The sequence below is a fragment of the Phalacrocorax carbo genome, chromosome 9 (assembly GCF_963921805.1).
Source record: "Phalacrocorax carbo chromosome 9, bPhaCar2.1, whole genome shotgun sequence".
Taxonomy (NCBI): domain Eukaryota; kingdom Metazoa; phylum Chordata; class Aves; order Suliformes; family Phalacrocoracidae; genus Phalacrocorax; species Phalacrocorax carbo.
Window position 1 is genome coordinate 9222400 of NC_087521.1, and position 26837 is coordinate 9249236.

General features: G+C 38.2%; 1 protein-coding gene and 1 long non-coding RNA gene across 3 annotated transcripts in view; one reads left to right on the forward strand and one right to left on the reverse strand.

Moving 5' to 3' along the window:
- NPAS3 (neuronal PAS domain protein 3) overlaps window positions 1-26837 on the forward strand; it is a 628382-nt gene that overhangs the window by 110600 nt on the left and 490945 nt on the right. The window lies entirely within an intron of this gene.
- Window positions 468-15455, reverse strand: LOC135314932 (uncharacterized). The gene is made up of 5 exons (XR_010374353.1): window positions 15375-15455; window positions 4446-4584; window positions 4027-4105; window positions 3663-3734; window positions 468-2069 (listed from the first exon to the last, which is right to left on the reverse strand). It is a non-coding gene; the product is annotated as an uncharacterized LOC135314932 (long non-coding RNA).

Sequence of the window (26837 nt, forward strand, 5' to 3'; positions counted from 1 at the left end):
TATAATGTTATAAGATAAATCATATAAAATCACTGTGCAGTCACGATTTTCATTAAGCGTAGTGCAAAAGGATGTTTTTCATCATCTTTTTCAATAATCGGTCATATTTTTCATTGCAAATATAACCCAATCTTTAACAGGCCTCTGATTCTGTGGCAAGTGTTATCTTAGGTCATAGAAATATAAGGTAATGAGATACTGCATTTGTTTCTTAGTTCTTGGCAATAATATACATGCTATTGCATGCTACAGTTATCATCTCTATATCTGTTTTTAAGAAGCCTAGAGTAAATACTTCAAGTTCAGAAAAACCTCAGTGTTTACAGACATTAGCTTTTCCCTATGCCTGTCTCTGTATTTTGGGAATAGAATAGTATTAAACAGTGAAGCAACTCTAAAGCGTTCAAAGGAAGATTTATTTAAATAGCTTCTCCTCATGCGAACTGAAGAGTTCAACACTGGTTTGTTGCATTAGTTGGGTGTTAAAACCCCTCTGACCACTTCATAATGATTATGAAGTCATATCTATAATAAATAAATTTTTAGGTCAGACTCAGCTGTGAACATAATAAAACTTGTTTCCTTGCCTTTTAATGTTTGAAAGGTAGTAGTGCAGCATGTGTGTGGTCTGAGTTTTTTGCAGACGTGATCTGCATTTAATCTGGGAAAATTAATTCCCTAAGCTGCTGGCAGGCAGCATGTACTTGTTAATTATTCAGGTGGATGACAAATGCAGAGCAGAGGTTCTCGCAAAGACAAAGTTTGTATGATGCATGTTTAGTAACTGATAGGCTTGACATTCTGTGGTGTCTTATTCAGTGCTAATCCTAATAAGCTGCCTGATGAGATGAACGCCTATCCTCCTGTCCTTTAGAGAGAGAGAAAACAGAGATTTGAAAGAACTTCATTATAGCAATAAATCCCATACTTTCCGTTACTTCTGGTGAAAAGAGATCTTGTTCAGATGAATAACACACACAGAAAAAAGTTGGAATAGTCGTGTAATACAGAGTATTGAAATTAATAGAAAACAGTATTATAAATGCCTCCACTGTAAAAGTAGGTGCTGTTTAACTTTATCTGTAAGCCAAGTTTATGCAGTTTAATGCCCTCCAAATTCTTTGGTTTTGATCTACAAGTGATATAATCCTATGGATGTATCATTTCGCCAACACTTGCAAGTTGCTGGGTAAGTTACGTGAAACACTGTATTTACCGTAGTTGTTGTATTCCTTATCTCCATTTTTTTTTTTGGTAGTGAAGTGCTATTCTGTGAGCATTCTGTCAATCTTGTACTGGACAATGGGGAGGGCCAAAGTTACCCATGGACACTGGAAGCATTAACCAAGAGGCTGCCAGTGCAAGTGGGTCTTGGATTTTGCCAAATGCTTCTATTCTCGGTTGATTTCTCAGGCTTCTTTCACTCTTTCTGTATTTTTATTACAGTAGGAAGAACAATAAGAGATTTAACTCCCCCACTGCAGTTCAGAGCCTCAGCACCAATCCTGAGTGACATTTCTTAAGTTATTCTAGGGCATAATGACCAAAGGTGCATCTTTTGTCTGTTCACTGCTCTCTTCCATATTACAAGCTTTTCTTGTGGCTAACTGAAAGAATAAAACGTGGGCTTTTTGAACTGGAATTTTTTCTATAAACTAAAGGTACAAGAAATTAAGTTTCAAGCACTAACTTCTATACAAAAAGCAAACTTTGTACTATATTGCACTTTTTTTTCCCTAAATTTGGGCTAGATGGATGTTGATGGAGGATTCATGTATTTTATACTTCTGTGAAGCTTATTTCTGTCTGTCTCTTCAACTGCATTTAAACATATCCTCTAGCTCAAATGAATGTGATGCTGAGAGAGAAGAGTCATTAGATTTATGTCAAGGTGGCAGTGCTTTAGCTTCTCTCACAATCCTCCTCCGGCGGGGGGGGGGCGGGCACGGGAAGAAGGGGGATAGCATAATATGGTACTGTAGGTCCAGGTTCTGGTACACTGGCAGAGGCCTCTTATAAAAAACAAAGTTGTCCTTGCTTTCCAGACTTTCCTGAAGTATGGTGGATACCTAATAGCCATTAGAGAACAACATTTAAATATTTTGAAAGGAATACTTTGTGGCTCATGAAGGTTAAAGAATTACAGTAACATAATGCACTTGTTTATCTTTACAAAACACGTTGTGCATTGAATCCTAGCTCTGAGCAATCCTCCTGTCGTGAGGTGAAGGAAAATGTTAACTTAATTTACAAGCTAGCAGAGTCCTGGGCCTCTCCAGATTAGGGGCTTTTAATCAAATGAAATTGTAGCTAATAATTGAAACTAGTTTTCTGATGCTAACTGTGAAATTCCACTGAAATCACCAAACTCATTTCCACAAGGTTTTAAGAGCTGGTTAAAATTCGAGTGTAGCGGGAAAGGGCTTTCGTTTGTTCCACCAATTTATGTATGCTCTTTTCTTTTTCTCTTGCACAAATTGTTGGGCATGGTGATTTCAGTTCCGAGACCACCAAACTCACTTCTGGTAAGATTTAAAGTTTGGCTGAAATCAGAGCATATAGGGATAAGGCTTTTGGTTATTCCACTAATTTACATATTCTCTTTGCCTTTTTCTTGTGCAAATTGTTGAGCATGGTGATTTCATTGCTAAGACTTAATTTTACCTAGCAGAAAAATGCATTATGTACTGTGTAAGTAATTGGTGTCTACAGAGTAATTTCATAAGGTACTTGATGCATAATAGCATGTACTGAGCTATTCATAACAAAGTTATTTTAGACAGTTTAGCCTCTATGGCTAAGCTCATATTCCAAAGGATAGCCCATCTTCTTTGTGTCATTATCTCTTTCTTTTATATTCACAAATGAAAACAACATTACGTGTATTTCAATTAGAAATAAATAGAAGAAATTGTAAGGAAAATAATAAATTGTAGTGTGCATTTTAGTGAGTACGTGCAGAAACTGTGACTTGTTCTTTGAACAAAAAAGCAAAACCCTGGTCACAATTCATTAATATAAAGAACCCTACTATACTCAAGCAAACCTTGAAAATATTGTATGTTAGCAAAACCTCGTTAAACTGTCATATACACAGTTCGATAAACTTTACAAAATATAATATTTTAAGAATGCCCCATTAAACTGTCATGTACTTTTCCAACATTTCCTTTGCTATTATTGCTTGATTACCAAGATATTTGTATGCTAATTGAAGTTTTTCTTTTCCTTCTAATCGGCCTTCTTCCCTCAGTCATTTAGGGCAGAATCTCAGATGTGCAAGAGAAGCAAAGATTTATCTTGGTTTCTCTGAGGAAACTGTTCTTATCTTTGAGCTTTCAGAAGAGAATTTGCACTGCCTCTAAACAACATATGCATCAGACCAACTATTTCTAGAGACACGTGAATCTTACCCACAGGAAGTGTTTTTTCCCTCCAATAGATGTACAAATCTGTGACTTTATCCTGTTTGCATCTTGATATCAGGATCAGATGCAGGGCCAGTGGAATGCCCCATGCCCTGTCGTTCCCTCACTTTTTATGTTTGCGCGTACAGCTTCTTATCAAATAAGTTTCTAGCAGCATTTTTATGAGGTATGTTCTTAAGCTGCTCTTGTGCAAAGTATAGTTTCTTTTGCAGGGTAGTCTGGGTAGGAGCATACCTGGTCACTTCTCCTTGATAGGAGAAGAGAGAAACAGAACTGAATTGCTGCTTAGACTCCTTGTTCCTTGGCCTGGAACAAAAATAGTTTGAAGAAAGCAGTGTCACTTTATCCCCAAATGAAAAGAGAGCCCCATGTAAAGGAACACCTTATCCATTGCTCCACCAGCCCTGTCTTTGGTTACAAAGCTGAGACACTTCTCTACCTTTTCTTCTTTTCAAGCAGTGGCTCTTGCCAAAGCTCGAGTGTGAAACTGGTGCCTACAGACAGGTAGTTTTAGAAGTGAGGTGAGATTTGGGGGACAGCTATCCCAAAGAGGCATACATTAACAGATTTATGATATGAATGCATATTTCCCTCTCACCTTCCTAAAATACAGCTGTGGTGGTAATCTTCAGTGCCTTGTTCCCCTGCTCCTCTCAGCAGAGTGTGAAAGATTAGAACTGGGAAGAATGGACCGTAAATGTGACTTGGACTTGGACTTGTGGGGCACACAGCTGTATGCAAAAACCAAAAACAAAAAAACAAACAAAAAAACCCAAACAAAAAACCCCAACCAAAACCACAACACCAAAAACCAAACCCTCACCCCCAACCAGAATACCCAAAAATAAACCCCAAAACCCCAACCCTAAAACCAAAATCCAAACAAACCTGACCACACACTTTTGCCTAGCTGTGTATCTCTCTGCCAATAGGTTTACATCTCTCCCCAGACTGCTTGAAAGAGAACTACATAAAACAGTCTTTTTCTTGCACACAAGTAATGGTGAAAACACCCACCTGTTGTCACAAACTGTTGCTGTTGGTTATCATGACTTAATGACTGAGTTTTCTTTTCCAGTTACCACTGCAGAATCCTAATGCCCAGGTCATCTCTCCTAGCTGTTGTGGCAGCTTAAGGAGTAGTTGGAAAGGAATCCTGGAAAGAAATCAGCAGATGATAAAGAGCTTCTTAACCATTTTCTAATTTTACTTGTGCTAAACCTTCACTCAATGTTTATGAAGCCAGAAATTCCTCATCATGTAACTCCAGCCTCTGTCACTACTGCAGTTAACCATGTCTATTCTACCAGGGACCAGCATTTTTTTTTAATTACTGAGAGAGGCCTTTACTCAACAGAGTTGTCTTTTCACTCTGCTGGTCATTATCACCTTCCCACTGTAGGTAATTGGGAATACAGCCACCTTGCACCTCTTATGAGGGCCCTGAAAGCAATAAGGTAACAACAAAACCCAAAGACTGATTATGATTCTAACAGCCTCTCCTTGTTTTTCAAAAACTTCTTGCCAGCAATGGCTCCTGTCAGGCTACACACTTCTTGAGTTTTCTCATGGGAAAAGTGGAAGGAATCAAGATTCAAATCCATTTCAAGCAAGGAAAGCAGGCTCTGAAATCAGATACTGAGTTGGATCAATTCTGAACTATTGCAGTCAGATACTGAAAATATTTGAATGGTAAGTTCAAATCCCGTAGAAAAAAATAAAAATAATGGGGTGCACTGAAATAGTTCATGAAGTAATGGAAAGTAAGTCTCCGTATGTATGGGATGGAATTAGTAAGGCGTGCATCAAATCTGTTTGGGTATGTCAGCCATTCTTCTTGGGGTCGCAGAGGAGAGAAGGATTTCATTACAGAAGCATGTAAGAGTATCAGCAACTTTGAGTCATTGAGACTGCCAGATGTTTTCTAAAATGGCTACTTTATTCATATGGAAAGGAATTTCAAGAATAACTCCTTGTTTCTGCTACCCTGTATGGCCATGTATGAAATTAAGATCCAAACAGGTCAACCTAACCCTACTGTGAAGGGACTGGAGGTGGCAGAGCAAGGCTCTGCTTGTGGCTTCCAAATAAGCTTGTAAAAAAGGCTTGTCTCTTTATATATCACTTAATATCTTCAGATAATTTTTAAATTTTGTAGGGGGATCAGACCCTCTTTCTTTTGCTGACTTTGGCCACAGGCATTCTTTAATACTCCTACGGTGTGTCTCTTGGGATTATGATAGTAATAGTGGCTTTGGGGAACAAGGAGATGCTTTTATCTCATCCTAGCTAATCTTTTTGATAAGGGTTCTATACAAATGGGAAGTCTAAACAAATACAGAACAAGAGAGTGTTGTGGGTTCGCATAGAGTCATATGGTGTTAAAATAACCCAATAATAATAGAGGAGTTATGTATGATATCACCTTGAAGAAGTTCTTGCCTAAGATGACTGTTAGCATTGTTTGGGAAGACCATGAGGATAAACATATAGTGTCAGAGAAACAAACAAAAACCCCCATGATTCATTTTTGGGGGCCTGTTTTGAGGAAGTCTTATTCTACATTCATTTATGTTCAAGGTGTCATGCAATAGCTACCCAGTAATTCTAGCTTGTCCTTCCACACAGTGCCCAGTCTCATTTATGATCTAGGTATAAGTGCATATTATGTGATTCTGCTCCACATGTAACAAAAGAAGTGAATCAGGGCTGTTCTTTCATTGTGTGTGTCAGCTTTTTTTCATGCTGAAGACTTCTTCCTCTCATCAGATTAATGTCTAGATGGCAGGCAGAAGGGTTAAGGCTGTAATTCACGATTATCTCTGAGATTTGGTCTTGTCGCTAAGAGACCTGTGTTGGCTATGCCAGGCAAATGTGTGAGAGTCCTTTCACAGTAACTGGCAAGAGTAGGATTGGTCCCACTCAGGAAGTTCTCCTGAATCAAAGTGAGTTTCCTATCTCAGTGTAACCAGGAGGAGGAAAAAACCCACAAAGATTCTCAGGGCTTAAGTTTGCTTCACGTAATGGCTGCAGTGCTTATAGGTATCTCATTCATTTGAAATAAATTTGGGCAGGGAAGAAGGAGCATAAGATCTTTCTCCCAAAAATCCTCCTTACTGATATGTAATCTTTAGTATTTACCAGGCCATAATTCTAATGTCATAGATTTCTGGCCATAACATGACCTTTGATTTTCCTAAATCTTTTGTCATATTCACATACACGCTCCCAAACCCTGCCAGTTGGTCCAGTTGCGATTACTTCTTCCACAAAAAAGAAGCCTCCTTGTCCCTAGTGTTAAAACTCTTGTCATCTCTTTCCTTACTTGTATTATCTTTTTTATTCCTGACCTACACGCAGATAAAGTCAGTCAATTTCTAATGTGGCTGTATGGATTCTCTATTACAGCCCAGGATACCATTTGCTTGCTTTGCTGCAAGGGCACATTGGCCTATGTCCAACTTAGTGCACACCAGGACCCCTAGGTCCTTTTCTGCCAAGGTGCTTTCCAGCTGGGTGACTCCCAGTATAATATTACCGCAGAACTTCGCGCTTCTTGTTGAACTTAATGAGGTTCCTGTCAGCCCATTTCTCCAGCCTGTCATGGTCCCTCTGGAGGGCAGCATGACCCTCTAGTGCATCAGCCACTCCTCCCAGTTTTGGGGAGCGTCATCGGCACACTTGTTCAGGGTACGCTCTGCCCCATCACCCAGATCATTAATTGATGTTAAATGTCTTAAGTTCCTTGCCTCTTGCACTGACCATATATCCTTTCTCTTTGAGTCTCTTTCTCTCTAATCTAATTTTAAAATGAATCAAGTTCAAACTTTTCATCTCTATCTTTAAGGAATCAACTCAGTTCTTCATCCCCGTACCTATATGCTCTCATAGCATTCTCTCATAGCACTTCCCTCCTGCCGCTAGTGCAAGCTGAGAACGCTTCCTTGTCTCCTCACACAAACACCTCTTGCATGAGGAATTCAGTTCAATGAGTAAGTGCCAAAAAGAGCTGGCACACAGCTGGGATACAGTGATTTACTGACACCTCAGAAAATTGTTGCTGTCGTGGGTAATAGACTGGTGGTGTTTATAACCGTCAAACATGCCTGATAGGGTTTCCATAATAACTGGAAACAGTGTGATTAACCTTACCCGAGAAATTACGCTGTAGTGAGCAAAGTCTCCTGTCTCTGAGCTGGCTTGTGCTAGAGGCGACCACCACAGACAGCATTCTTCTTGAAGCAATCTGAAAAACTCACCTCTTGAAACTTATCTTCTGGGTTCTTTTTTGGTACCAACCAACGTTAAGTAAGTTTATCCATAAAACATTGTGGCTGTTTAGGCAGTCCAAGAATTGCATGAGTTAATGTGTGTAACTAATATCAGTCCTTTTGCTGTATTTATCTTCTGTTCTTTGCCCTTTGGACTCATGGTCAGCTACATTTGGGTGTGGGTATTCATCTTTCAGTACTATTATCCCAGAGTTGTGTGTGCATGATGATAGAAACAGTAACGACTGTTCTTGCTGAAGTACACACTGCAGTGATGTAATAAAGTTCCTTGCTTTGGGGCAGGAGAGAGTGTTGGAAGTGAGACCACTTCTGTTGGGGTAGTATTACTGCCATTGAGTTGAACATAAGTATCAGGGCTTTCTGTGGGGTGGAGTTTTGTTGATGGGGTTGTTTTTTTAGTCTTTGGGGGTGGGGGGAAGGAGTTCAAACCACCTTAGTTCTTTTGGGGAGAATTGTCAAAGTACAAAGTGAAGGCAAGCATGAAAATAAACCTATCAGTGCTGCTAAATTCTGATGGCTGCTATTGTTATGAATTTAGCAGGGAACTGAGCCTTCCCTCGACTTGTATCTTTTTGATTTGTGATTGTGTTTTCTAAAGGATGCCACTTCACACACAGTTTATTTCTGCATGTCAAAAAAATTATAATTAAAATTCTGAATGCTCACAAATGCAAGAATTTTCACCACAAACTTGAACATTTAATGGTATTGGGGAGGAGTGAGTGTACAGGGTGTTATTTTTTGGTGGGTATTATATACAGAAGCTCTTTGCCTTCAGAAGAAACTTCAAAGGCAGCCACGGACAAAAGTGACTGAGTAAAGGGAAGGGTTTTTTTTTCCACAGCAATACTATAAAAGCAGGGTGAAAGTGGAGATGAGATAAGTTTGGGATTTCTTTTTTGTAAATGAAGGGTATTCATGGCTTTTTATGTAATAGTCTCATGGCAGGGAGAGTTGGGCAGCCCTGGGTGGTAGGGCGAAGCAGCAGGCAGTACAGAAGGATGCAGGACTTGACAGAACACTGACAGTGGCATGTTTGTGTTATGGCAGTATGAGTTTAGCACACAAAAGAAAAATGGTGGCATAAAAGCAGGCTATGAGAGACTATATTTTCCTTTTTGTGATAAACTAAGGATATCTTCAAGTTTCGCAAAACAGAAAATGAGAGGCACGTAGATGAGGGCACATAGCAGCTGCTAAGAGCAGCATGGAGTGGAAATGCTAAAGAAGGAACTGGTAGTAAAGTAATGGGATCTTGAAAACCTGAGAGACAAATTATATTTGAACAGTACTCAGTGCTGAATATGAGATCCAGTCTGAATTGTTTTAAGGTTATGAAATGCTTCAAGGGTAAGAAACTTTTCCTGGAAATAACCATTTCTATAGTAAACAGTGTTTGCTTACAACAAGACCTGTTTTTGTCAGCTGTTGTAACACCAGTTAGGACAGTGACGTTTAAACCACAACTAGATAGTTCCAACAAAGAATATCCAGAATGAATAGTAAAAAGCAGTTGTTCTTTGCACATCAGGAAAAGGAAACCTCAATGTAGAGAAATACCTCTTTGTCCATTGACTTACATTTAGATACGCTGTATTATGAAGTGCTCAAAATCAAAGTTTCAAGACTGAACTTTGATCAGAAGGAGGAGTCTTCTGGGAGCCTGCAGTGATGTGTTCCCTCTCCCAGCTGGCCATGAATGAGACCTGGCGGTGTCTGGTCAGCAGGGTGGGACCTACATGTTCTTGAGCCAGCCAGTTGCCTGGAAGGCTATAGGATGTTAAACATCCTAATACTTAGATTCTCTGCTAAACAGCCTATCTTTTGGTTCTCTTACAGTAACTCTTGTGCCACCCTGCAGGCAGTTCCTCTGAAGGATGTATTTAATTTTGTGTCGGTCTGAAAAGCGACTTCATTTTGCTTCTAGAATGTGATCAAAGCAAAGTGCTTTCAGGTGGCATCCAAACACGGCTTAACTCCGAGTGCTCTCATAAGGCTTGGAAGTTTCTCATCTGCCCAGCCACGTTTTAGTGTGCGTACTTCCAATTTTACCACAATGGTATATTTTCCAGCTGGTGTTCAAAAATGTTTGCTTCACCTTTTATAGAATGTATTTGCTCTGTCAAACAAATGTGTTTGATTTTTCTCTTGTCACTTATGCTGGAATATATGTTCAGCAAATGGATGGAGAGGAGAATGCACCAAATTTTTTTTCATCCACTTTTTCTTGTCTCTATCTTTTTAACAGAGTTCTCTAGCAGCAAAAAAATGCGTTCTGTGACATAAGGAAGTAATATGTTACACTGCTTCTTTGTGTTTTTCTTTTTTTGTCTGGGTTTTTCTGGTGTGTGGGGGGGTTGGTTTTGTGGGTTTTGAGGTTTTTTGGAGTATGTGTGTTGGTTTGGGTCTGTAGTTTGTTTTTTGTTTTTTTTTTTTTTTTTTAAAACCCCACTTTTTATTTCATGTTAGCTATCTTTACCATTTCTGGGCAGGATGCATTGGTTTGGGTGTTAGATTGACTGCTCTTGGTCTGAACACACACAAATTTTTCAGTAAACTGGAAGCTTGAAAATATAAACTTGATATCAGTAAATGTTCTACTCGTTAAACTTGCAAGTCGTGTGTGTGAAGAATATAGAATATTAATAACGGAGTACATTGTGAGGAACCTGTTCCTTTTAATTGCATGTGGATTTATAATCACAGTGTCTATATTCGACTATGCAAAACAGTGGAGATATTTGTATATTTTGTAGTCAAAGTTCTTTTCCCTCAGGAAGAAACAAACAAGCAAACAACAGACACCACCTCAGTAAACGTTTCAAGCAGATCTAGCAGAATAAAGTACTGCTACTGGTTTTTTCCTAGTACTGAAAATTGTATAGGCATACTAATTTGCGATTGTTTTTGCAAGTCATAGTTAAGACATTTTGCTAAGACACTGGCTAAATTTCACTTACTACAGCTTGTATTGTATGACTCTGTTTCTAAGTGCTGTCCAATATATGTAGCGAGGCAACTTGCATCACCAGATTCAGAACGCTAAACAATATTAGGTTTCAGATTTCTATCAAGGAAAACAGGGTGAGCTCACAAAAAAATTTCTCCACATAATACGTAAAGTCTGAATGAGTTGCCAAATCATAGATCTGAGTATAACCTCTTTTTATTCTGAAAAAAAAACAACCAAAAAAAACCCAAAACCAAAAAAAAACCCCACCCACCAAACAAAGAAACAAAAACCACCAACTTTTATTGCATAACTGAGAGACTTATGTAAAGTTAAAAGATTGTCTTTGGTCAGCCATGAAAATAAGAAGTGACTATATTGTTTCCCAGCCACATCATATTTGTGCTAATTTCAAGTCCAAGTCATCAAGGAGTTCAAAAGAGTGACATACTTAATTTCATTTTGACTTGAACAACAATTACAAGGGCAATCTTTTGGTTCTTTTCCAAAACTATACAATGCAGCAAAACAGGGCGGCTGTTTTTACAGTTTGGGGAATGCTAGATAGTAACTAGGTACATTACCAGACTTGGCGAGAGCTAATTTTCATTAGCTTTCAGTTATTAGACAAGTTGTAAGTTGCTACCATTGACAAAATGCCAATAATGCAGTCATATATCAGGCATCCTTTGTTTAGGGGAATGTCGATCAGAACCCACTCTGGAAATTACAAAGTGGATGAGAGAGGTTGCTTTTGGATATAATTTGATAAAAATATAACATAGTAATAAGTATTGATTACCTAATCTAATTTTTATTCATTAAAACCTTTTAAAAGTATTTTATTAAAGGGTCAGATTGTTCTTTTGTGTAGAAATCCTTGATCAGGGGCAAGAACCTTCCTAAAACATCCTTCAGTAACTTTACAGTTTGTTTGTACCAGGAGCCATTCAAATTGTTCCACACCCTTTTTTCACCTTATCCACCCAAGGCTTGCTTCTCCTTGGCAGAGGTTTGTAGCATTCATTCTGCTTCTTGAATGACTGATTCGTTCTCAAATTCCCTAGCAGAAAACCCTGTAGAAGGCCAGGTTGGCAGGGTGTCACTGGCTCTACAGTATCCTGGCTATTACTCGCTCAATCAGCATTTGTTAGTTCACCAAGCCATTTAGGTAAAGAGGAAAATCTGTGTGTACTGAGTTGCTCTGCAGGAAATACCCACGGATGTGACCATTAACAGAAATAGGTTTAATTAGTTGCTAGAAAATATAGTGTGGCTAGTTGTCTTTCACAGAAGTTTAGTCACCTGAAGTTCAGGCAAATATAAATATTAGAAGGGAAAAATATCTAGCACTTTCCCTGTTTTCAATGATGTGCTGCCTTTTTTTTTAATCCTTTGGCTCACAGTTTAGGAAACTTTTTGTCTTTAAGTGGACTTTGGCCACAAAAACAGTTAAGCCTCTGATTTATTAAATCTTAACCCATCTTCTAATTGGCTTACTAATGCATTGACTAGAGAAGAGCAGCTGCATGATTATGGTTAAAAAGGCAAAAAAAAAATATTAAAATCAGGCATATAATTGCATTTTATTTGTTATTTGATACCATGACCTCTAGAGGTCCAGTCATTTTAAAAGGCCACCACTTTGCTTCTTGCTCAGCAAATCCTTCCTGTAGAACGAAGTGTTTTGGGCCGCCACTCCCAGATGCGGCTCCTGGCACACCAGACCGTAGCATGGTCGCAGAACTGCAAAACTTGCCCTAATCATCATCTTCAAGTGCTACGTCTGCATTTGGTAACTTCTCCCTCATTCTGTTCACTCATGTTTTGAAATTATGAAAGTTTTAAACCAGCATGTCAGTAACTTCAGTTCTTTTTGGGGGGTTGATGTGGGGTTGGATATTTTTTGTGGGTGAGACACAACTATTTAATCTAGATCTTTTAGTTACTTAAAATGTTTAATCTATTTTCCCTTCGTTAGTGTTTATTTGAATAACCCACAGTCAGTATGCTTCAGATACTTTGCACTTGCTTGATGTCTTAGAACTCAAAAATTGCTTTACATGTTATATGCAAATCAAGTATTCTTATCTCTCTGAAAGAGTTAAATTCATCCTGCAAACTGATTGCTTTCCAAAGGCCTGCATATCTCTAAAATCCTGCTTAAGCCTTCAAATATAAGTACGTTTTTAGTAAAGCACAGGCACAAACTGTGTACTAGACCTCTGAATGTGATGATTTTAACCTAGACATATACAGGCTTGACGCTATCTTCATTGAAGCCAGAGGCTGAAATTTTTATTAGCTCTGTCGTTCAGATTGAATCCCTAAACGATTCTTTTCAGGCACGTAGAATAATTAGAAATGTTTCTAAGCTCAAATTGCAGGGCACTGTTGATGTTGGTGCCACGTGCATGACTTCAGTGCAGTTCACTGAGCTTGCACTTAAGCTAGGTTTTAAACTGATGTATCGGAGCTGCCTGTGTAACAGTGAAGTCAGGGAAACTCAGGGCTGGCCAGAGGAAGGAGGTAAATTAGTCAATGTGTATCAAGACAAACTCTTTCTGTTTCATTCTATTTGCTGCTGTGAGCAAAATATTTCTCCCAATTAATTCTCCTAGCTAATAACACCAACCCATCAGAAGCGGCTGGGTGGAAAGAAAGTTTTCAGCTAGGCTTGTTTCCTTTCTAATTAGGTCTAGTTTGGCTTTGCTGATCATTCACACCGATACAAGAGCTAAGTAGTCACAGTAAAGACCAAAATAGAAATCCAAGTGTTAATCCTCTGCAGCTATAACTAAACCTTAGCTTCCAGGTGAATGGCGTATGTTTTTTATCCCAGTAGGGAGCGTTGAAGGTGTGGTCCCCTTTCTGGTATTTATTAATGGGAGTCATAGGGGTCAGGCAGAGCATGGTCACTGAATGCCATGGTGTTCTTCAAAGCTTCAAGTGAGATGCATGTTTGATAGGAAGTAAACTACATAGTTTCTCTGAAAAGTTCGAGTTTTTTCAAGCCCTTGATTTATCTTTCTCTCTGTGTTTTCCAGTAGTAGGTCATGGGGCATAATTGGCTATTGCTTCCCTTGTGAGCTTCACAGGCAGTTGTGCTGACAGCTCTTGAGTTGCCTCTGGGTCTGTCATATAGTAAAGCTGCTGATGGGCTTTCTGTGTTGCTTACCAAGCTACTGTGGATTTAACCGTGCCTCCTCCTGAGCTGTGATGTATGATTGAATTCCCTTATTTAAGTGAAGCACACCAAGATCTTGCGACTTCTGTACTTGTATCACATCAGTGGATACGAGAGCAAAGATATTGCTATACTTAGTGCCATTGCTTTACTTCCAGCATTTCATAACAGTAGGGATTTAACAGAAAGAAGTGATTGGAATTATTAGTGAGCAGGCAAACGGGAAGCTTAACTCTAAAATTTTTAATGTTATTCGTAAGAATAGTAAAACACTAGAACTAAAGATGTCTAAAAAGCAAGATAGTAAGAAGTTGATTACTTGGGAAGAAGAAGAAAAAAAAGGGGGGGAAGAAATACTGTTGTTGAATTTCTTTATGCAGAAGAGCGTTGAGTTAAACGGAAGGAAAAAGGAGTTAAGTGCTTTGCAAATGCAACTGGGTTTCTGGCACTAGAAAGTTCTTAAGACAATTTTGTAAGATTCAGGAGTATAGGAGTCTTGAAAAATCAGAGCTTTGAAATAGTTATTAACATATTTACTGTCCTGGGATGGTAACATTCTAATCTATTTACTTAAAAACAGATTCCAACTGTATCAAATCTGCAACAAAGCCATTGAAACCAGGAAATGTAGCCTCTGACTATTTTTTTTTTTTTAAGGAGACAGTACGTTAAAAAAAAGCTTTGACAAATCACTATAAAAATGTATCTAAAATTACAAGTAGAAATAGAATGTTGTTCTTGAATGGTTTGCTTATATTGAAACTATATTATTTTATTTGAAGTATGTGTAACAGAGCATTAGATTTGAAAACTCTGTGTTGAATATTATTTCTGACAACCTTTTTTAGGGTCACTAAAATTCCAATAATTCAGTACAGAATTGAAGTTGATTCCAGAGAAAAATTTAATATAGTCTGCTTGCCTGCCAGCTTCAACATAGTTCTGGAGCATTGAAATGATTTGACACATTGAAATATAAAGTGCATTTGTCATATCTATTGGTGGAGTATTTTATGTGATCACATCTAACAAAACTCAAGTCAGAGTAAAACTTAATGTTAGTCTTCTATTTTTACCCCCTTCTAAAAGAAGAAAAAAATCACTAGGGAATATAAACTCTTATCAGTACTAAAAATAGAAAGTCTTATCTGGTAAGGTCATATTGACCCTCAGCTAATTTCTGTTGTATATTGTTTGTTTTAGTTTGCTTGTTATATAATACAGATATTGTTACATGGCAGCGGTGCGCAAGCATTATATCTCCTAATTTATAAAATTTTCTGTATCCTCTTTCTCTGTCCTTGTACAACCTATTCTGCATTTTACATGAAAATACTTCATGAATGTCCTGAAGAGAAATTAACTTGTGCTGATCACTGCAACAGAAATTAATGAAAATCAGTATCTCTCTTTTTTTTTTTTTCTCTTTATTAAAACATTAGATTTACTGATTACCTGCTCAAACAAGAGCAAAGAGAGTAAAAAGCAATGGGAATGTATGCTATCTTAATACTTACCAAAACATCTTCATGTTAGCACAAGGCTTGATTTAACTGCTGTGGACTTTGGATCAAGCTCATGTTTCACAGGGAGCTGAAGCAAGATGGTTAGGCTAAGGTAGGGATGTAAAGGAACAACTCTGAAGCAGATTAGCCCTAATAGTAAGACAGCAGAAAGCCCACATTAATGGCTTGCCCATATATTTTATCCATGGAGGCTTTAGAAAGAAAACACAAAGGTGTTGTGTAAGTGTGGGTGCCCAATTTCATGACACTGTAGCTGCCCAATGCGAAACAAGGCCTTAGTGATTAGATTGGATTTACTAACTACCTGAAAAGCATGTATGGTGTGTTCTCGCACACTATAGTTCATGTTATAAGGCAAGCTCTGCTGCCTCTTTAAAATGTCACAGGGCTTTCCCAGGGAGGAGAGCAAAGCAAATAAGTTTATCCTTGGGCATGATCCTCAGGAAAGAGACTTGATCATGAAATACAGTTTTTTGTGTGTTTTTTTTTTTTTTTTTTTTTACTTAATCTCAAGAGGAAAAAATGACAAGGAAAATACTATAAACATCCTATACTTTCACACATACTCTGGTTCTTTGATAAGTTGGTAGCATTATTTGCAGTAAGTTTGCCTATTGCTTGCTAGGTGTTTATATTTCTTCTACTAGCTATTTCAGTGGTCTTCAGTCTTCTGAGTATAATATTCCAACTTACAGCATTCTCAAGCAATGCTTCTCTAATGGCACTGTAGTCTTGTGAAAATGTGATTTGGTGGTTGTTTTTTTTCTTCTTTTTTCTTTTCCCCTGGATATGAAGGCAAGTCTTTCTGACCAATAATCTATTTGTTGTAAAGAAGGATAATACAGGAATGATCTAACCCAAATATTTTTCCTTATGATATTATAAAAGGAATACTTTTTTGTACAGTTTAAAAAGTACAGATGCTTTAATAGTGTACATCAGTAAAATTAGGCATACACAAAACTTTACATGAATTTAAGAATTCAGGTTGCTTGCCAACTTTGCATGGGTGTTTAACAAGTTACAAGCAGAAATACACCTTTTCATTGTTAAACATCTCTGTTGCAGTATAGGAAGCATATTGAAGAGTGAACTATCTATTTTGGAGGGGCTGGGAACATGACAGGGGAACTTTCAAATAAAACTTGGTGGACCTTTTTGCTGTAGATTTGAAAATAAGTCCAGAAGGCTGAGCTTAATATAACATGTGGCAGGTGGCCTGCATTTGCCTGGAGAATTCCTCTAGGGCAAGACAGCTCAGCAAACACATAAATCCTTTTTTCTCTGTTATCTAGTTGCCATGGGAATTTTATTTATGCAGCAGATCCTCCCCAGTTCAGTTTGTGCCTAAAGTTTAACTGTACAGCTGTTACCGTAAATACTATATGGCAATATTTTCAAAACACAGCACCTCTGAACAAAAAGAACATGTCTTCCCTATTATTGATTCTGTTATGTTATCAAAATACCGCTTTGATTACACTAGGATAGTCTTCCCCTAAAAGCTTGGTAGGTTGATCTAAAGTGTGCACATCCTGTACAGCTCTTCCTAGTAATGATTTACTTAGAAAAATACATACGGCATTTTATCTGAAGAGTATATTCCAGCAAGTGAAAATCGGTAACTTGCAGGAGAGAACTTCATATGAATACAAAGTGCTTCTATAGCTCTCTGCTTACTTTCAGGCTATTGGGTTTCCTTACTTGCTATATGTAATAAAATATTAACGTGTATCTGATATTAGATTTTTTTTCTGTTTATTTGTAGTTCTGCTTTGCTCGCCAGGGACGTGTGAAGAGTTTTCAGTTCATTGGCTCTGGTCTGATTATTAGAAAGAAATTTGTTTGAATCCTGATCTGAGCAACAACAAATAAATGGCCAAAGTTTTCTTTGCGCAGAACAACATGGGTTTATGAATGAAAAATAGAACTTGCGCTTTTTTGGGAGTGAACGGATTATCCAACACCATCTGTATCCTGACCCATCCTTTGCAATCTCTAGAATGCAGAGTATATTAACTAAAGGAATTAAAAATGGAGTTATAGTGCCAAGAATTCATCAGTATCTTACTATTGATTGGAAAGTTTTCCCTGTATATAAATGAAATATTTACTCTTTCCAAAAAACTGTGGACAATTTATTCTAAAGTACTGCTTTACCTAAGTACAGCTGTCATCAAAATACAAAATCAAGGCTTCAGGACAAAATTTTAACGTTAGATTTTAATGCAGGTTTTTTTGGCACAAAGCATACTGGTTTAATGTCAAACTGTGTTCCTTCAGTAACAGTTATTAAACAAGATTCCTGGTATGAGCACACAGCTTCCAGGTATTTCCTCTTTTAGTATAAACCGCCTGAATATTCAGAAAATAAATTCCAGTAAGATTAGTAGAATAAAGTAAATGCTTTAAATGGCAGCAGTTTGGCAATCTTGAGCTTTGCTGTTCAGGTGGTGTTTTGGGTCTCTTAAGCTTGTTTGCTGCTAATCTTGATGCTAGGGGAAAAAAAATTACCTGCACAAATTTCTGTTGAAACTTATTGTGTCTTAAGCCAGGCTGAATGGCAAATATATGCAACATAACAGAGAACTTCTATTCCCTTTTCACTGGTAGTCATTTAAAAGTGTGTGTGTGGGGGGAACTGCATAAGTTTGCTAGCAGCTTTACTCATTGCTTGTGAGAAAACGAGTTTATTGTCTGGCTGACTGACAGATGCTATGTGGACAAAGCCTGGTCAGGAAATTTTCCTGGCCAGGATTTGAGACCTGCTCAGTTTTTATTTCCCTGCAGTACTATTGAGGTATGGAGGGCTAGGCCAGCAGTCCTCAAGGGCTGGAGTTGCAGCTCTGGTATCATGCAGTGAGTGTTTTGGTGGACTTAATGGGTTTAATATAACTTTGCATGTTTAAAAGCTCATTAAGCTGATATGCAAACACAGCCACACCTACTGTAGCAGATAAATATGTTACTTTCTGATGTGACACATGAGATCATATGGAGTATGGGGATAGGCTCTTCTTGCTTTGATACTGACAGAGAAGGCATTTCTGATCTTGCTCGTATGTGAGGTGCTCCTCAGTACTGTCTGTGCAAGAATAATCCTGGAGGTTACTTAGGAGCAACAGTTATAATGGACTGGGGAATGAAAGATCATGAGCATCTAAATTTAAAAGATTCATGCACAGGAAGTGAGTGTGTTGATCAGTCCTCTCTCTTCATGGCATTAGGTTTTCTCTAAAAAGGGCCTTTCCTCTTTTTCAGACGATAAGGATTTTATGACATTTTCTGACTTCAGGGAAAACTTATTTATCTGGCATATCTTATTTTAATAAGATAGAAAGATAACTTGATTGATATTGCATAACTGCCTTCATGGGGCAAAAACCTGGGATACCAGAGTTGCTTTGAAAGAACAAACAATGGTAACGTGAGGCCCTGGATGGGAGCTGAAGCCTGACAAGTTTAGCAGAGAAACAATGTACCCTTGGGCAATTATTCTGAGAAAATGTTGGGCTCACCATCGTAGATGTCTTCAAATGTAGATTGACTAAATTTCCATAGTATATACGTTAGCTAGCAAAGTCACTAATTTCAGTAGAGAAGTTCAGAAGCTATCAACTGAAACTTAATGATTTATTATGTGAAAGGCCAAAAGTAGATAACCTAACACGTCATTCTGGTCTTAAATACCATTATCAATGAGCTTTTACAGGGATAAACGATATTGTTTGTTCTTGCACACTTGTAGATTCTCCTGAATGTGATCTGAAAACAGAAGAGAAGAGCCTTCTTCCTCTCCATGCCACAGAGGGAACATACAGAATTCCCAATAGTATATCTTTGAGAACTGAAGTCTTAGCAGTGTTCCCGTGAAATTCCCAGACCAAAACAAGAGGCATGTATTTCTTTCCCTTCATCAAAGGGGCAACTTCTTTCATTAACACATGGAAATCTTTATGTAATAGTTTTGGAAATTTTTAAAACAGAATTCACATATTTAACTGGTCATTTAGGAATTAGACGTCATCACTCCTCTCAGTCCAGAAATACTTAGATGTACAATAATAGCACACAGTTATTGCTTCTTATCTAGAGATTTTTAATCGTAGAATCATAGAATAGTTTGGGTTGGAAGGGACCTTTAAAGGGACCTCACCTAGTCCAACCCTCCCTGCAGTGAACAGGGACATCTTCAACTAGGTCAGGTTACTCAGAGCCCCGCCCAACCGCACCTTGAATCTACCACCTCTCTGGGCAACCTGTGCCAGTCTTTCACCACCCTTGTCGTAAGCTATTTTCTTCCTTATATCTGGTCTGAATCTACCCTCTTCTGGTTTAAAACCATTACCGCTTGTCCTATCACAGCAGTCTCTGCTAAAAAGTCTGTCCCCATCTTTCTTAGAAGCCCCCTTTAAGCACTGAAAGGCCACAATAACATCTCCCCGCAGCCTTCTCTTCTCCAGGCTGAACAACCCCAACTCTCTCAGCCTTTCTTCGCAGGAGAGGTGTTCCGTCCCTCTGATCACTTTTGTGGCCCTCCTCTGGACGTGCTCCAACAGGTCCATGTCTTTCCTGTGCTGAGATCTCCAGAGCTGAATGCAGTACTCCAGGTTGGGTCTCACCAGAGCAGAGGGGCAGAATCACCTCCCTTGACCTGCTGGCCACGCTGCTTTTGATGCAGCCCAGGGCACGGTTTGGTTTCTGGGCTATGAGAGCACATTGTTGGCTCACGTCCGGCTTTTCATCCACCAGTACCCCCAAGTCCTTCTCTACAGGGCTGCTCTCAATCCCTTCATCCCCCTGCCTGTATTGATACCCAGGGTTTTCCTGACCTAGTGTGCAGGACTTTGTACTTGGCCTTATTGAACCTTGGGAGGTTCATGTGGACCCACTTCTTGAGCTTATCCAGGTCCCCCTGGATGGGATCGTTTCCCTCAGGTGTGTCAACTGCACCACTCAGCTTGGTTTTGTCTGCAACCTGAGGGTACACTCAGTCCCACTGGTCTATGTCACTGATGAAGATATTAAAATAGTACTGGTCCCAATATGGACTCCCAAGGGACACCACTTGTCACAGATCTCCATCTGGACATTGAGCATTAATGTAAGAATTTATAATTTACCGCTGATTCTCTGTGGCAAAAACTGGAAATTAAGGCAGCAGATCAGATTTTCTACTATCACAGGGTAGAAACAGAAGAAAAATGTTTACTACCACATATTTTTAAGAAAAAAGAAAAAAAGCTGTAAGCTCTTCATAAATTTGGGTAGCCTCAGTTTTGCATTCCTATAGCCTATTTATGTAGTAAAACTCCAGTAAATGTAGGACATTTATTTTTTTAAAAGGTACATTCAATGATGAAAACCCTAATAACAGTGTTAGAACATATGTATTGTATAAGTAGATGTTTCTGTTAGTATAGTCTCAATTATCTTGATAGAGATAATTGATGTGCAATAAAGAAAATAAAGAAAAATGTTATGCATACCTGATGTAGTGACTTTGCAAAATTAGCTTATGCATTTTAAAATATTTTCGTCATTGCCAATATACTCCTGAAAAAGTTAAAAAGGAACTTAAAAACCTTTTTCCATTTTTATTCCATCTGTGCATGAAAATGCAGTAGAATTCAGTAGGTACAAATATCTTTGCCAGAAATTGGGCATTTGTAGTGACTAAACATAATTAGTGCTATTTTTTTTACTTTCCTGGGTATTAGTTTCTCTTATAACTTAACACATGTCATAAAATAGTAATTCCTCAAATTTTACTTTTTTTTTTAATGGTACATGTTGCTTTTAGAGGAGCTGGTAAGAGAAAACATTAAAAATAATTAAAATATAGATATGAAGGAATTTGTGCTTTGCCTCACTCATGTTAACACCTGCTTTCTCAGTAGAGTGTAGCTTCATAGCTAAAATGGAGGGGTTTTGAAGGATGTTTGCTCTGTGTGGTGTGCCATATTTTTTTCCCTTCAGGTATTTGTAGTTGACTGAACTGCAGATACGCTATGTTAGCTTAGTCAGAAAGAATATAAAATTAGCAAAATTAGGATTAGTTCCCCTGAGCCAATGGAAGCTTTTCACACCATTCTGCTCTAGCAAGCCCAAAGTACTCATGAATAACCCCCCAGAGGTAACGTTAGCTGGAAATATTAATTTCTTCTACACATAAACACTAATAGGAGATACTAAGAGGAACAACATGGGAGGAGATAGTGTGTTTGGATTCTGGACTCTGTAATCCATCCTGTAACAGAATTGAAGAAAGTAACACCAGAAAACTTGGACCATTCCTGACTCTTCTGAGCTCAGCAAAAATCTGTGTTGACTGTTATATGTGAATGCACATACTGCTGTCTCTGTTACAGGTTTCTGTACTACTTTAGATGCCAAGGTTATTGCTTTTTTAGTTCTAGTCGCTGGCAGAAGACACCAAATTTTGAAGGGGTTTCCGTTGTTACAGGAAAGGGTGGTTTGATAGTCATGGTGCTCAAAATAAGAGTAGGGAGAAACCTGCAAGTCGGCAGCATGCATGGGAAGTAGGAAACAGAATACAGGAGAGATGGGAGGAAACTTCATCAAAACACTGGTGCCAGTCCTCTCTCTCAAAAGCTATGCGCTGTTTCTTTAGCCCCCTGCCGCCTCCCTCCCCACTCCCCTCACCCCCCCATTTTCTCTCCATATTAAATCAGTGTGTCAAACTTAATTGCATGTTTTAAAGAGACAGAGCTTGCGTCTCTGGGGGGCAGTGAAGAAGATGGGGGAGGAATGATCGAAGCATGTTGTGGTTTTTTGTTTTTTGTTTTTCCTTGCGGCTCTTCATCACTTTGAGCACTACTGATAACCTATTCTCCAGTCAGAAGAAGTGGGAAGACCCTTGATGCCTTAGCTTGTCTGAAAATTTTGGTGCAGGTCCTTACTGGGCCCGAAGCTGCTGGTTGGTGCTGGAGCTCTGTCAGTGATGCTTGGGGTTGTTATTTCAGTGCAGCTGCTCTCCATTGATAACTATGTTTTCTCCCCTTGTTTCTGATATTTTTACTTCAGTGAATAATTATCTTCCCTTGTTCTCTACAACCCAAAGTCCAGTTTTCTCTTTATTTTTTTTTCTCTTCACCCAGTCCTTTGAGAAAGCCAAGTAGCATTCTGCTGTTTCCAAAGGGCATTTATTCTGCCAATTGGTTGCCCAGAGAGGCTGAGAACAATTATTTTTCAGTTTTACTTATCACCACTTTGGTGATAGCTCTCAAAGTATTAGTCTTCCTTTCTGTTCTTACCACTTTAAACTGTCTTTCAAAGGCTCAAATACAATTTGTATATTGAAAAAAAAAAAAAAATCAAGTATACTACAATGGCACCTATTGGTTTTTCACATTCGGAGCCTGAAATCTTGGAAACATCTATGTCGTATTTAATAAAATTTTACCTTGTAGTAAGGTATAATTGAAACGCTGAATACATGCAGTAGAAAGATTATGGAAATATATGTTTTGCAGTTCTGCTTGTGTATTACTGGTATGATTTTGTTTTCCTTGGCCATGTATATCTTATAACATATCAAATACTGCTTTTCTGAAAGAATCCTACTAATCACTGGCAGTTTCATTCCTTTTGAATAAAGGTTATTTTTCATAAAATTTCTTATATTAAGTTGGCAATATTTTTTGTTTTTTTAATTTTAGGGATTTTTTTTCCCCTTGATTAGACTTGCATTTTTGAACTCTTCACTTTTGACAGCACACTCAAGGAGTTTGACTTAGAAGTCAATTTGGCTTTGAGGGTGTGGCATTAAAGACATGAAACTTGTATATTATTTGAAGACTAATCACTTTAAGGAATGTATAAGTCACTGCAGGCAACACGCTGCGACACCAAGGAAGTTATGGTGCACGGTTTCTCCTGGTGAAATCCGTGAGAAAGGTCTGTGTTTACGTATGCAACTGACATAAATACAACTTTTCTCAGATCTGTATGATATTAATTAGTAACAATTCAGCACATACATTTTATAAATATATACTGTGTAATTACATAAATCTACTTAGGTCCATAATGTTTAGAAACATCAAACACACTTACTGGTAGCATTCTTGTCTTCTTGCTACTAGGTATTGTGCTAAATAACAATGATACATCAGAAACAGAGAGAATAAAAAAGACTACTTCTGTGTGATTTTTACCTGCCTGGTTTCTTCACTTAGTTGTGCTTAAAACGTCTTGAGGCTGTGGACTTGTATTATTGATGTCTAGAGAAACTTACTGAATCACTTTGTTCCGGAATTTTTTATCATTTATTCTGAAAATACAAAAGTGTTATCAGCCATATTTAGAAGAGAACTTATTGGGTTTATATTTTTATTTCTGTGCACAGCTTAAGCTTCTTGGAGAAAGGACAAGGCTCCCTTTTGTCCTGCTTAACTCATCCACTGAATCTCACATTTTGATATGAAGAGAGTGTTTCTAATTAACTATGAAGGAATTGGGGTGACTTTAAAATTAGCACTTAAAATATCATTCTAATATTACTTACTAAGCATTTTGTGCTGCATATTTATATTTTATTGTTCGTTGCATGGTTGGTAGGGCACAACAGGACAGAATATGGAACAGCATGTCACCTCGTTACCACTTCATAGGTCTCAGTGGAGTTTGAAGTTGCTCAGGATTGGGCCCTATATCTGTACTATTTTCTCACTTGTACAGCTGTTGCTAGCTGCTTCCTTTTCATTTGGAAAAACAGAGATTTAGAAATTTACATAATCTGATCTAGTCTGTACAAACAGAATTTCAGATGCTAATTTTCACTTGTTTGTTAATCAAAGGTTTTGAAAAGGCAATGTTAGTGTATGATTAATAACTTTAAAGTACATCCTGTTTATGAGGTAATAACCTTCTGTTGTGGGCTGAACTGACTTTGAGCTTAATTAGCTCAGAATTTGTTTAATACAGAGTTAATCAACCTCACAGGGGCTATGGAGGAGTTTTGGGTTTGCTTTGGTTTTTACTGAGCAAACTTCAAAAGATACAAAGTAACAAAGGATGGATGTGCCCTAAGAAAACAAATATATGCAATATGTGTTGAAAAACCCACAAACCTGTAGAATCAAAAATCACTACCAAAATCAGAAGCTCTTTAAATAGATTATATGCCTTTTTTTTAAAAAAAAAAAACAAACCACAACACCCTTTTTACAGTTTCACAGAATTTTATTGCTCAGCATGAGAATCTAGAAAGGAAAATAAGACAAGGGCATTATATACATATATGTATATATTTGTATGTCCATAGATGTTATAGAGTTTGATTGGCACTATTATAGAGAGATTGGAACTATTATAATAGTAGTGTGGTGTGGAACAGAAATACATCTGTCTACTTTGAAACTGGAGTGATTGTTATAAAATGCCAAGAAAGTATATCCCTGTCTGTTTAGAGTAAAAAGATTTGGCTATAGTATCTTAATAAAAAACAACCACAAATGGTTGTGATTTAATGCATGGAAGTTGGTCACATGAATTTGAACTAACAATAGGACTCACATTTTTAATATCAATCTTTGAAATAACTTCAGATATTGGGAGATTTTTTCCTACAGCAGTTCAAAAAAAGAAAATCAGTTTTGATATTTTTCTAAGGTGTGTGCAGTAGTTCAAACAAGAATCAGTTTGAGAATCCCATTATCTGTGTTATACAGGAATCTTCTGGGTTTGGAGTCTAGACATCTGTATAGCTTGATTCTAAATTAACCTGTTTCCCATTACATTTAAGTACAGAGTAAGTTCAGTGCAGTGTATCTTTGTTTGTAACAGATATTGGATCACAGTATCATACAACAGCTCAGCCTGGAAGGGACTTTAGGAGGTCTCTTGTCCAACCTCCTGCTCAAGCAGGGTCAGTTGCCAGACTTCTTGGGGATTTTTCTAGCCAGGTCTTGAAAAATCTCTAAGGACAGAGCTGCTACAACCACCCTATACAACCTTTGGCACTACTTGACTGTCTTTGCAGTGAAAAAGTTTTCTTTTATATCCAGTCTGAAACTTTTGTTTGCACTTACTACTGTTGTTCCTCACCACCTGCCATGAACTGCTGCAAAGTGCCTGGCTCCACCTTCTCTGTGCTCTCCCCAAAGGTATTGGCAGGATGCTCTTAAGTACCTACCCCAGATCCACCTCTTTTCCAGGCTGAACTAGCCCCATTCCGGCAGCCTCTGCTCATATGGCAAGCGCTCTGGCCCCTGACCATTTTGGATAGTTCTTTGCTGAATTCCTTGAGCTGACCAATATCTTCCCTGAACTGGTGAACCCAAAACTGGATGCAGTATCTAGATGTTGTCTCCCAGGGCTGAGCATGGGTGGATAATGTTTCCTCTTGATCTTCCGGCTGTATTCCTGTGACCATTGCCCAGGATGCTGTTGTGCAGGGGTGCGCTATGAGCTCACGTTCAGCTCACCGCCCAGCAAGACCTCATGGCCTCTCAGGCTTTGTCCATGTGCAGTTCCACATGGTTCCTCTTGGCCCAGTCCTTCAGCCCATCTGGATCCCTTTGGGTGGCAGCCCTGCCCACAAAGTGCATCAGCTGGCCCCCCTCAGTTTGCTGTCATCTCCACAGTCGACAAGAGACCACTCTGACACTTCCCCCAGGTCACTGATAGAGACTTTAAACAGGCAGGTCCTATGATAGACCCCTGTGGTGCTCCAGGTGTTACCAACCTTCAAGACACAGTACAACTCATCAACCACTACCATCTGAGGTGAACCATCCAGCCAATTTTTTTACCCATTTAGTTATTTTTAATTATTTACTAGTATATTTTGAAGAGAACAACTTTCTTGGATAACAACTGGATCTACTATTACTGCTGTCAAATGAGAGAATGCCGCCAAAGTATATTTTAAAAATTAATTTTTTGTGTGCTTTTTAACAACTTTTTATATTATTCAAAATTGAATGTTCCAACTTCAGTAGATGGTTCTTGAGTTTGTAATCTTTTCGTCTGGTTACTTCTGATGAAGTGCCTTATGAAATCAAGAACGGTATCCTAGAATGGCTTATAAATACTGTAAAGTGCACAGGAATTTTTGGCAAGCTTCATAAACTATATGAACAGGACACTTGAGGATTGCAAAATTCTTTTTTTTTTTTCTCATTCTGTTGAACATGAACTGTGTTCAGAATATTTCAGCATGGACTAAATATGACACTTCAGAAGTTCAAGCCCAAGCAAGGGGGTGGGGAAGCTCCATTTAGCTTTTACTAATATGTTAACCTTAGAACAGGTACATTCCGTAACAGGTCTACAGTACAAAGGTGAGAGGTGAAAATAAGGAGTTTTGGACATGTATGTGATTAAACCAAGTTGAAGCTATTTTTACAAAACCAAGCCCCTATGTGTCATTGGTGTTTCAAGATTTTTTTTTATTAGTCTAAAAAACCCAAATTCTTCAGCTTAAGC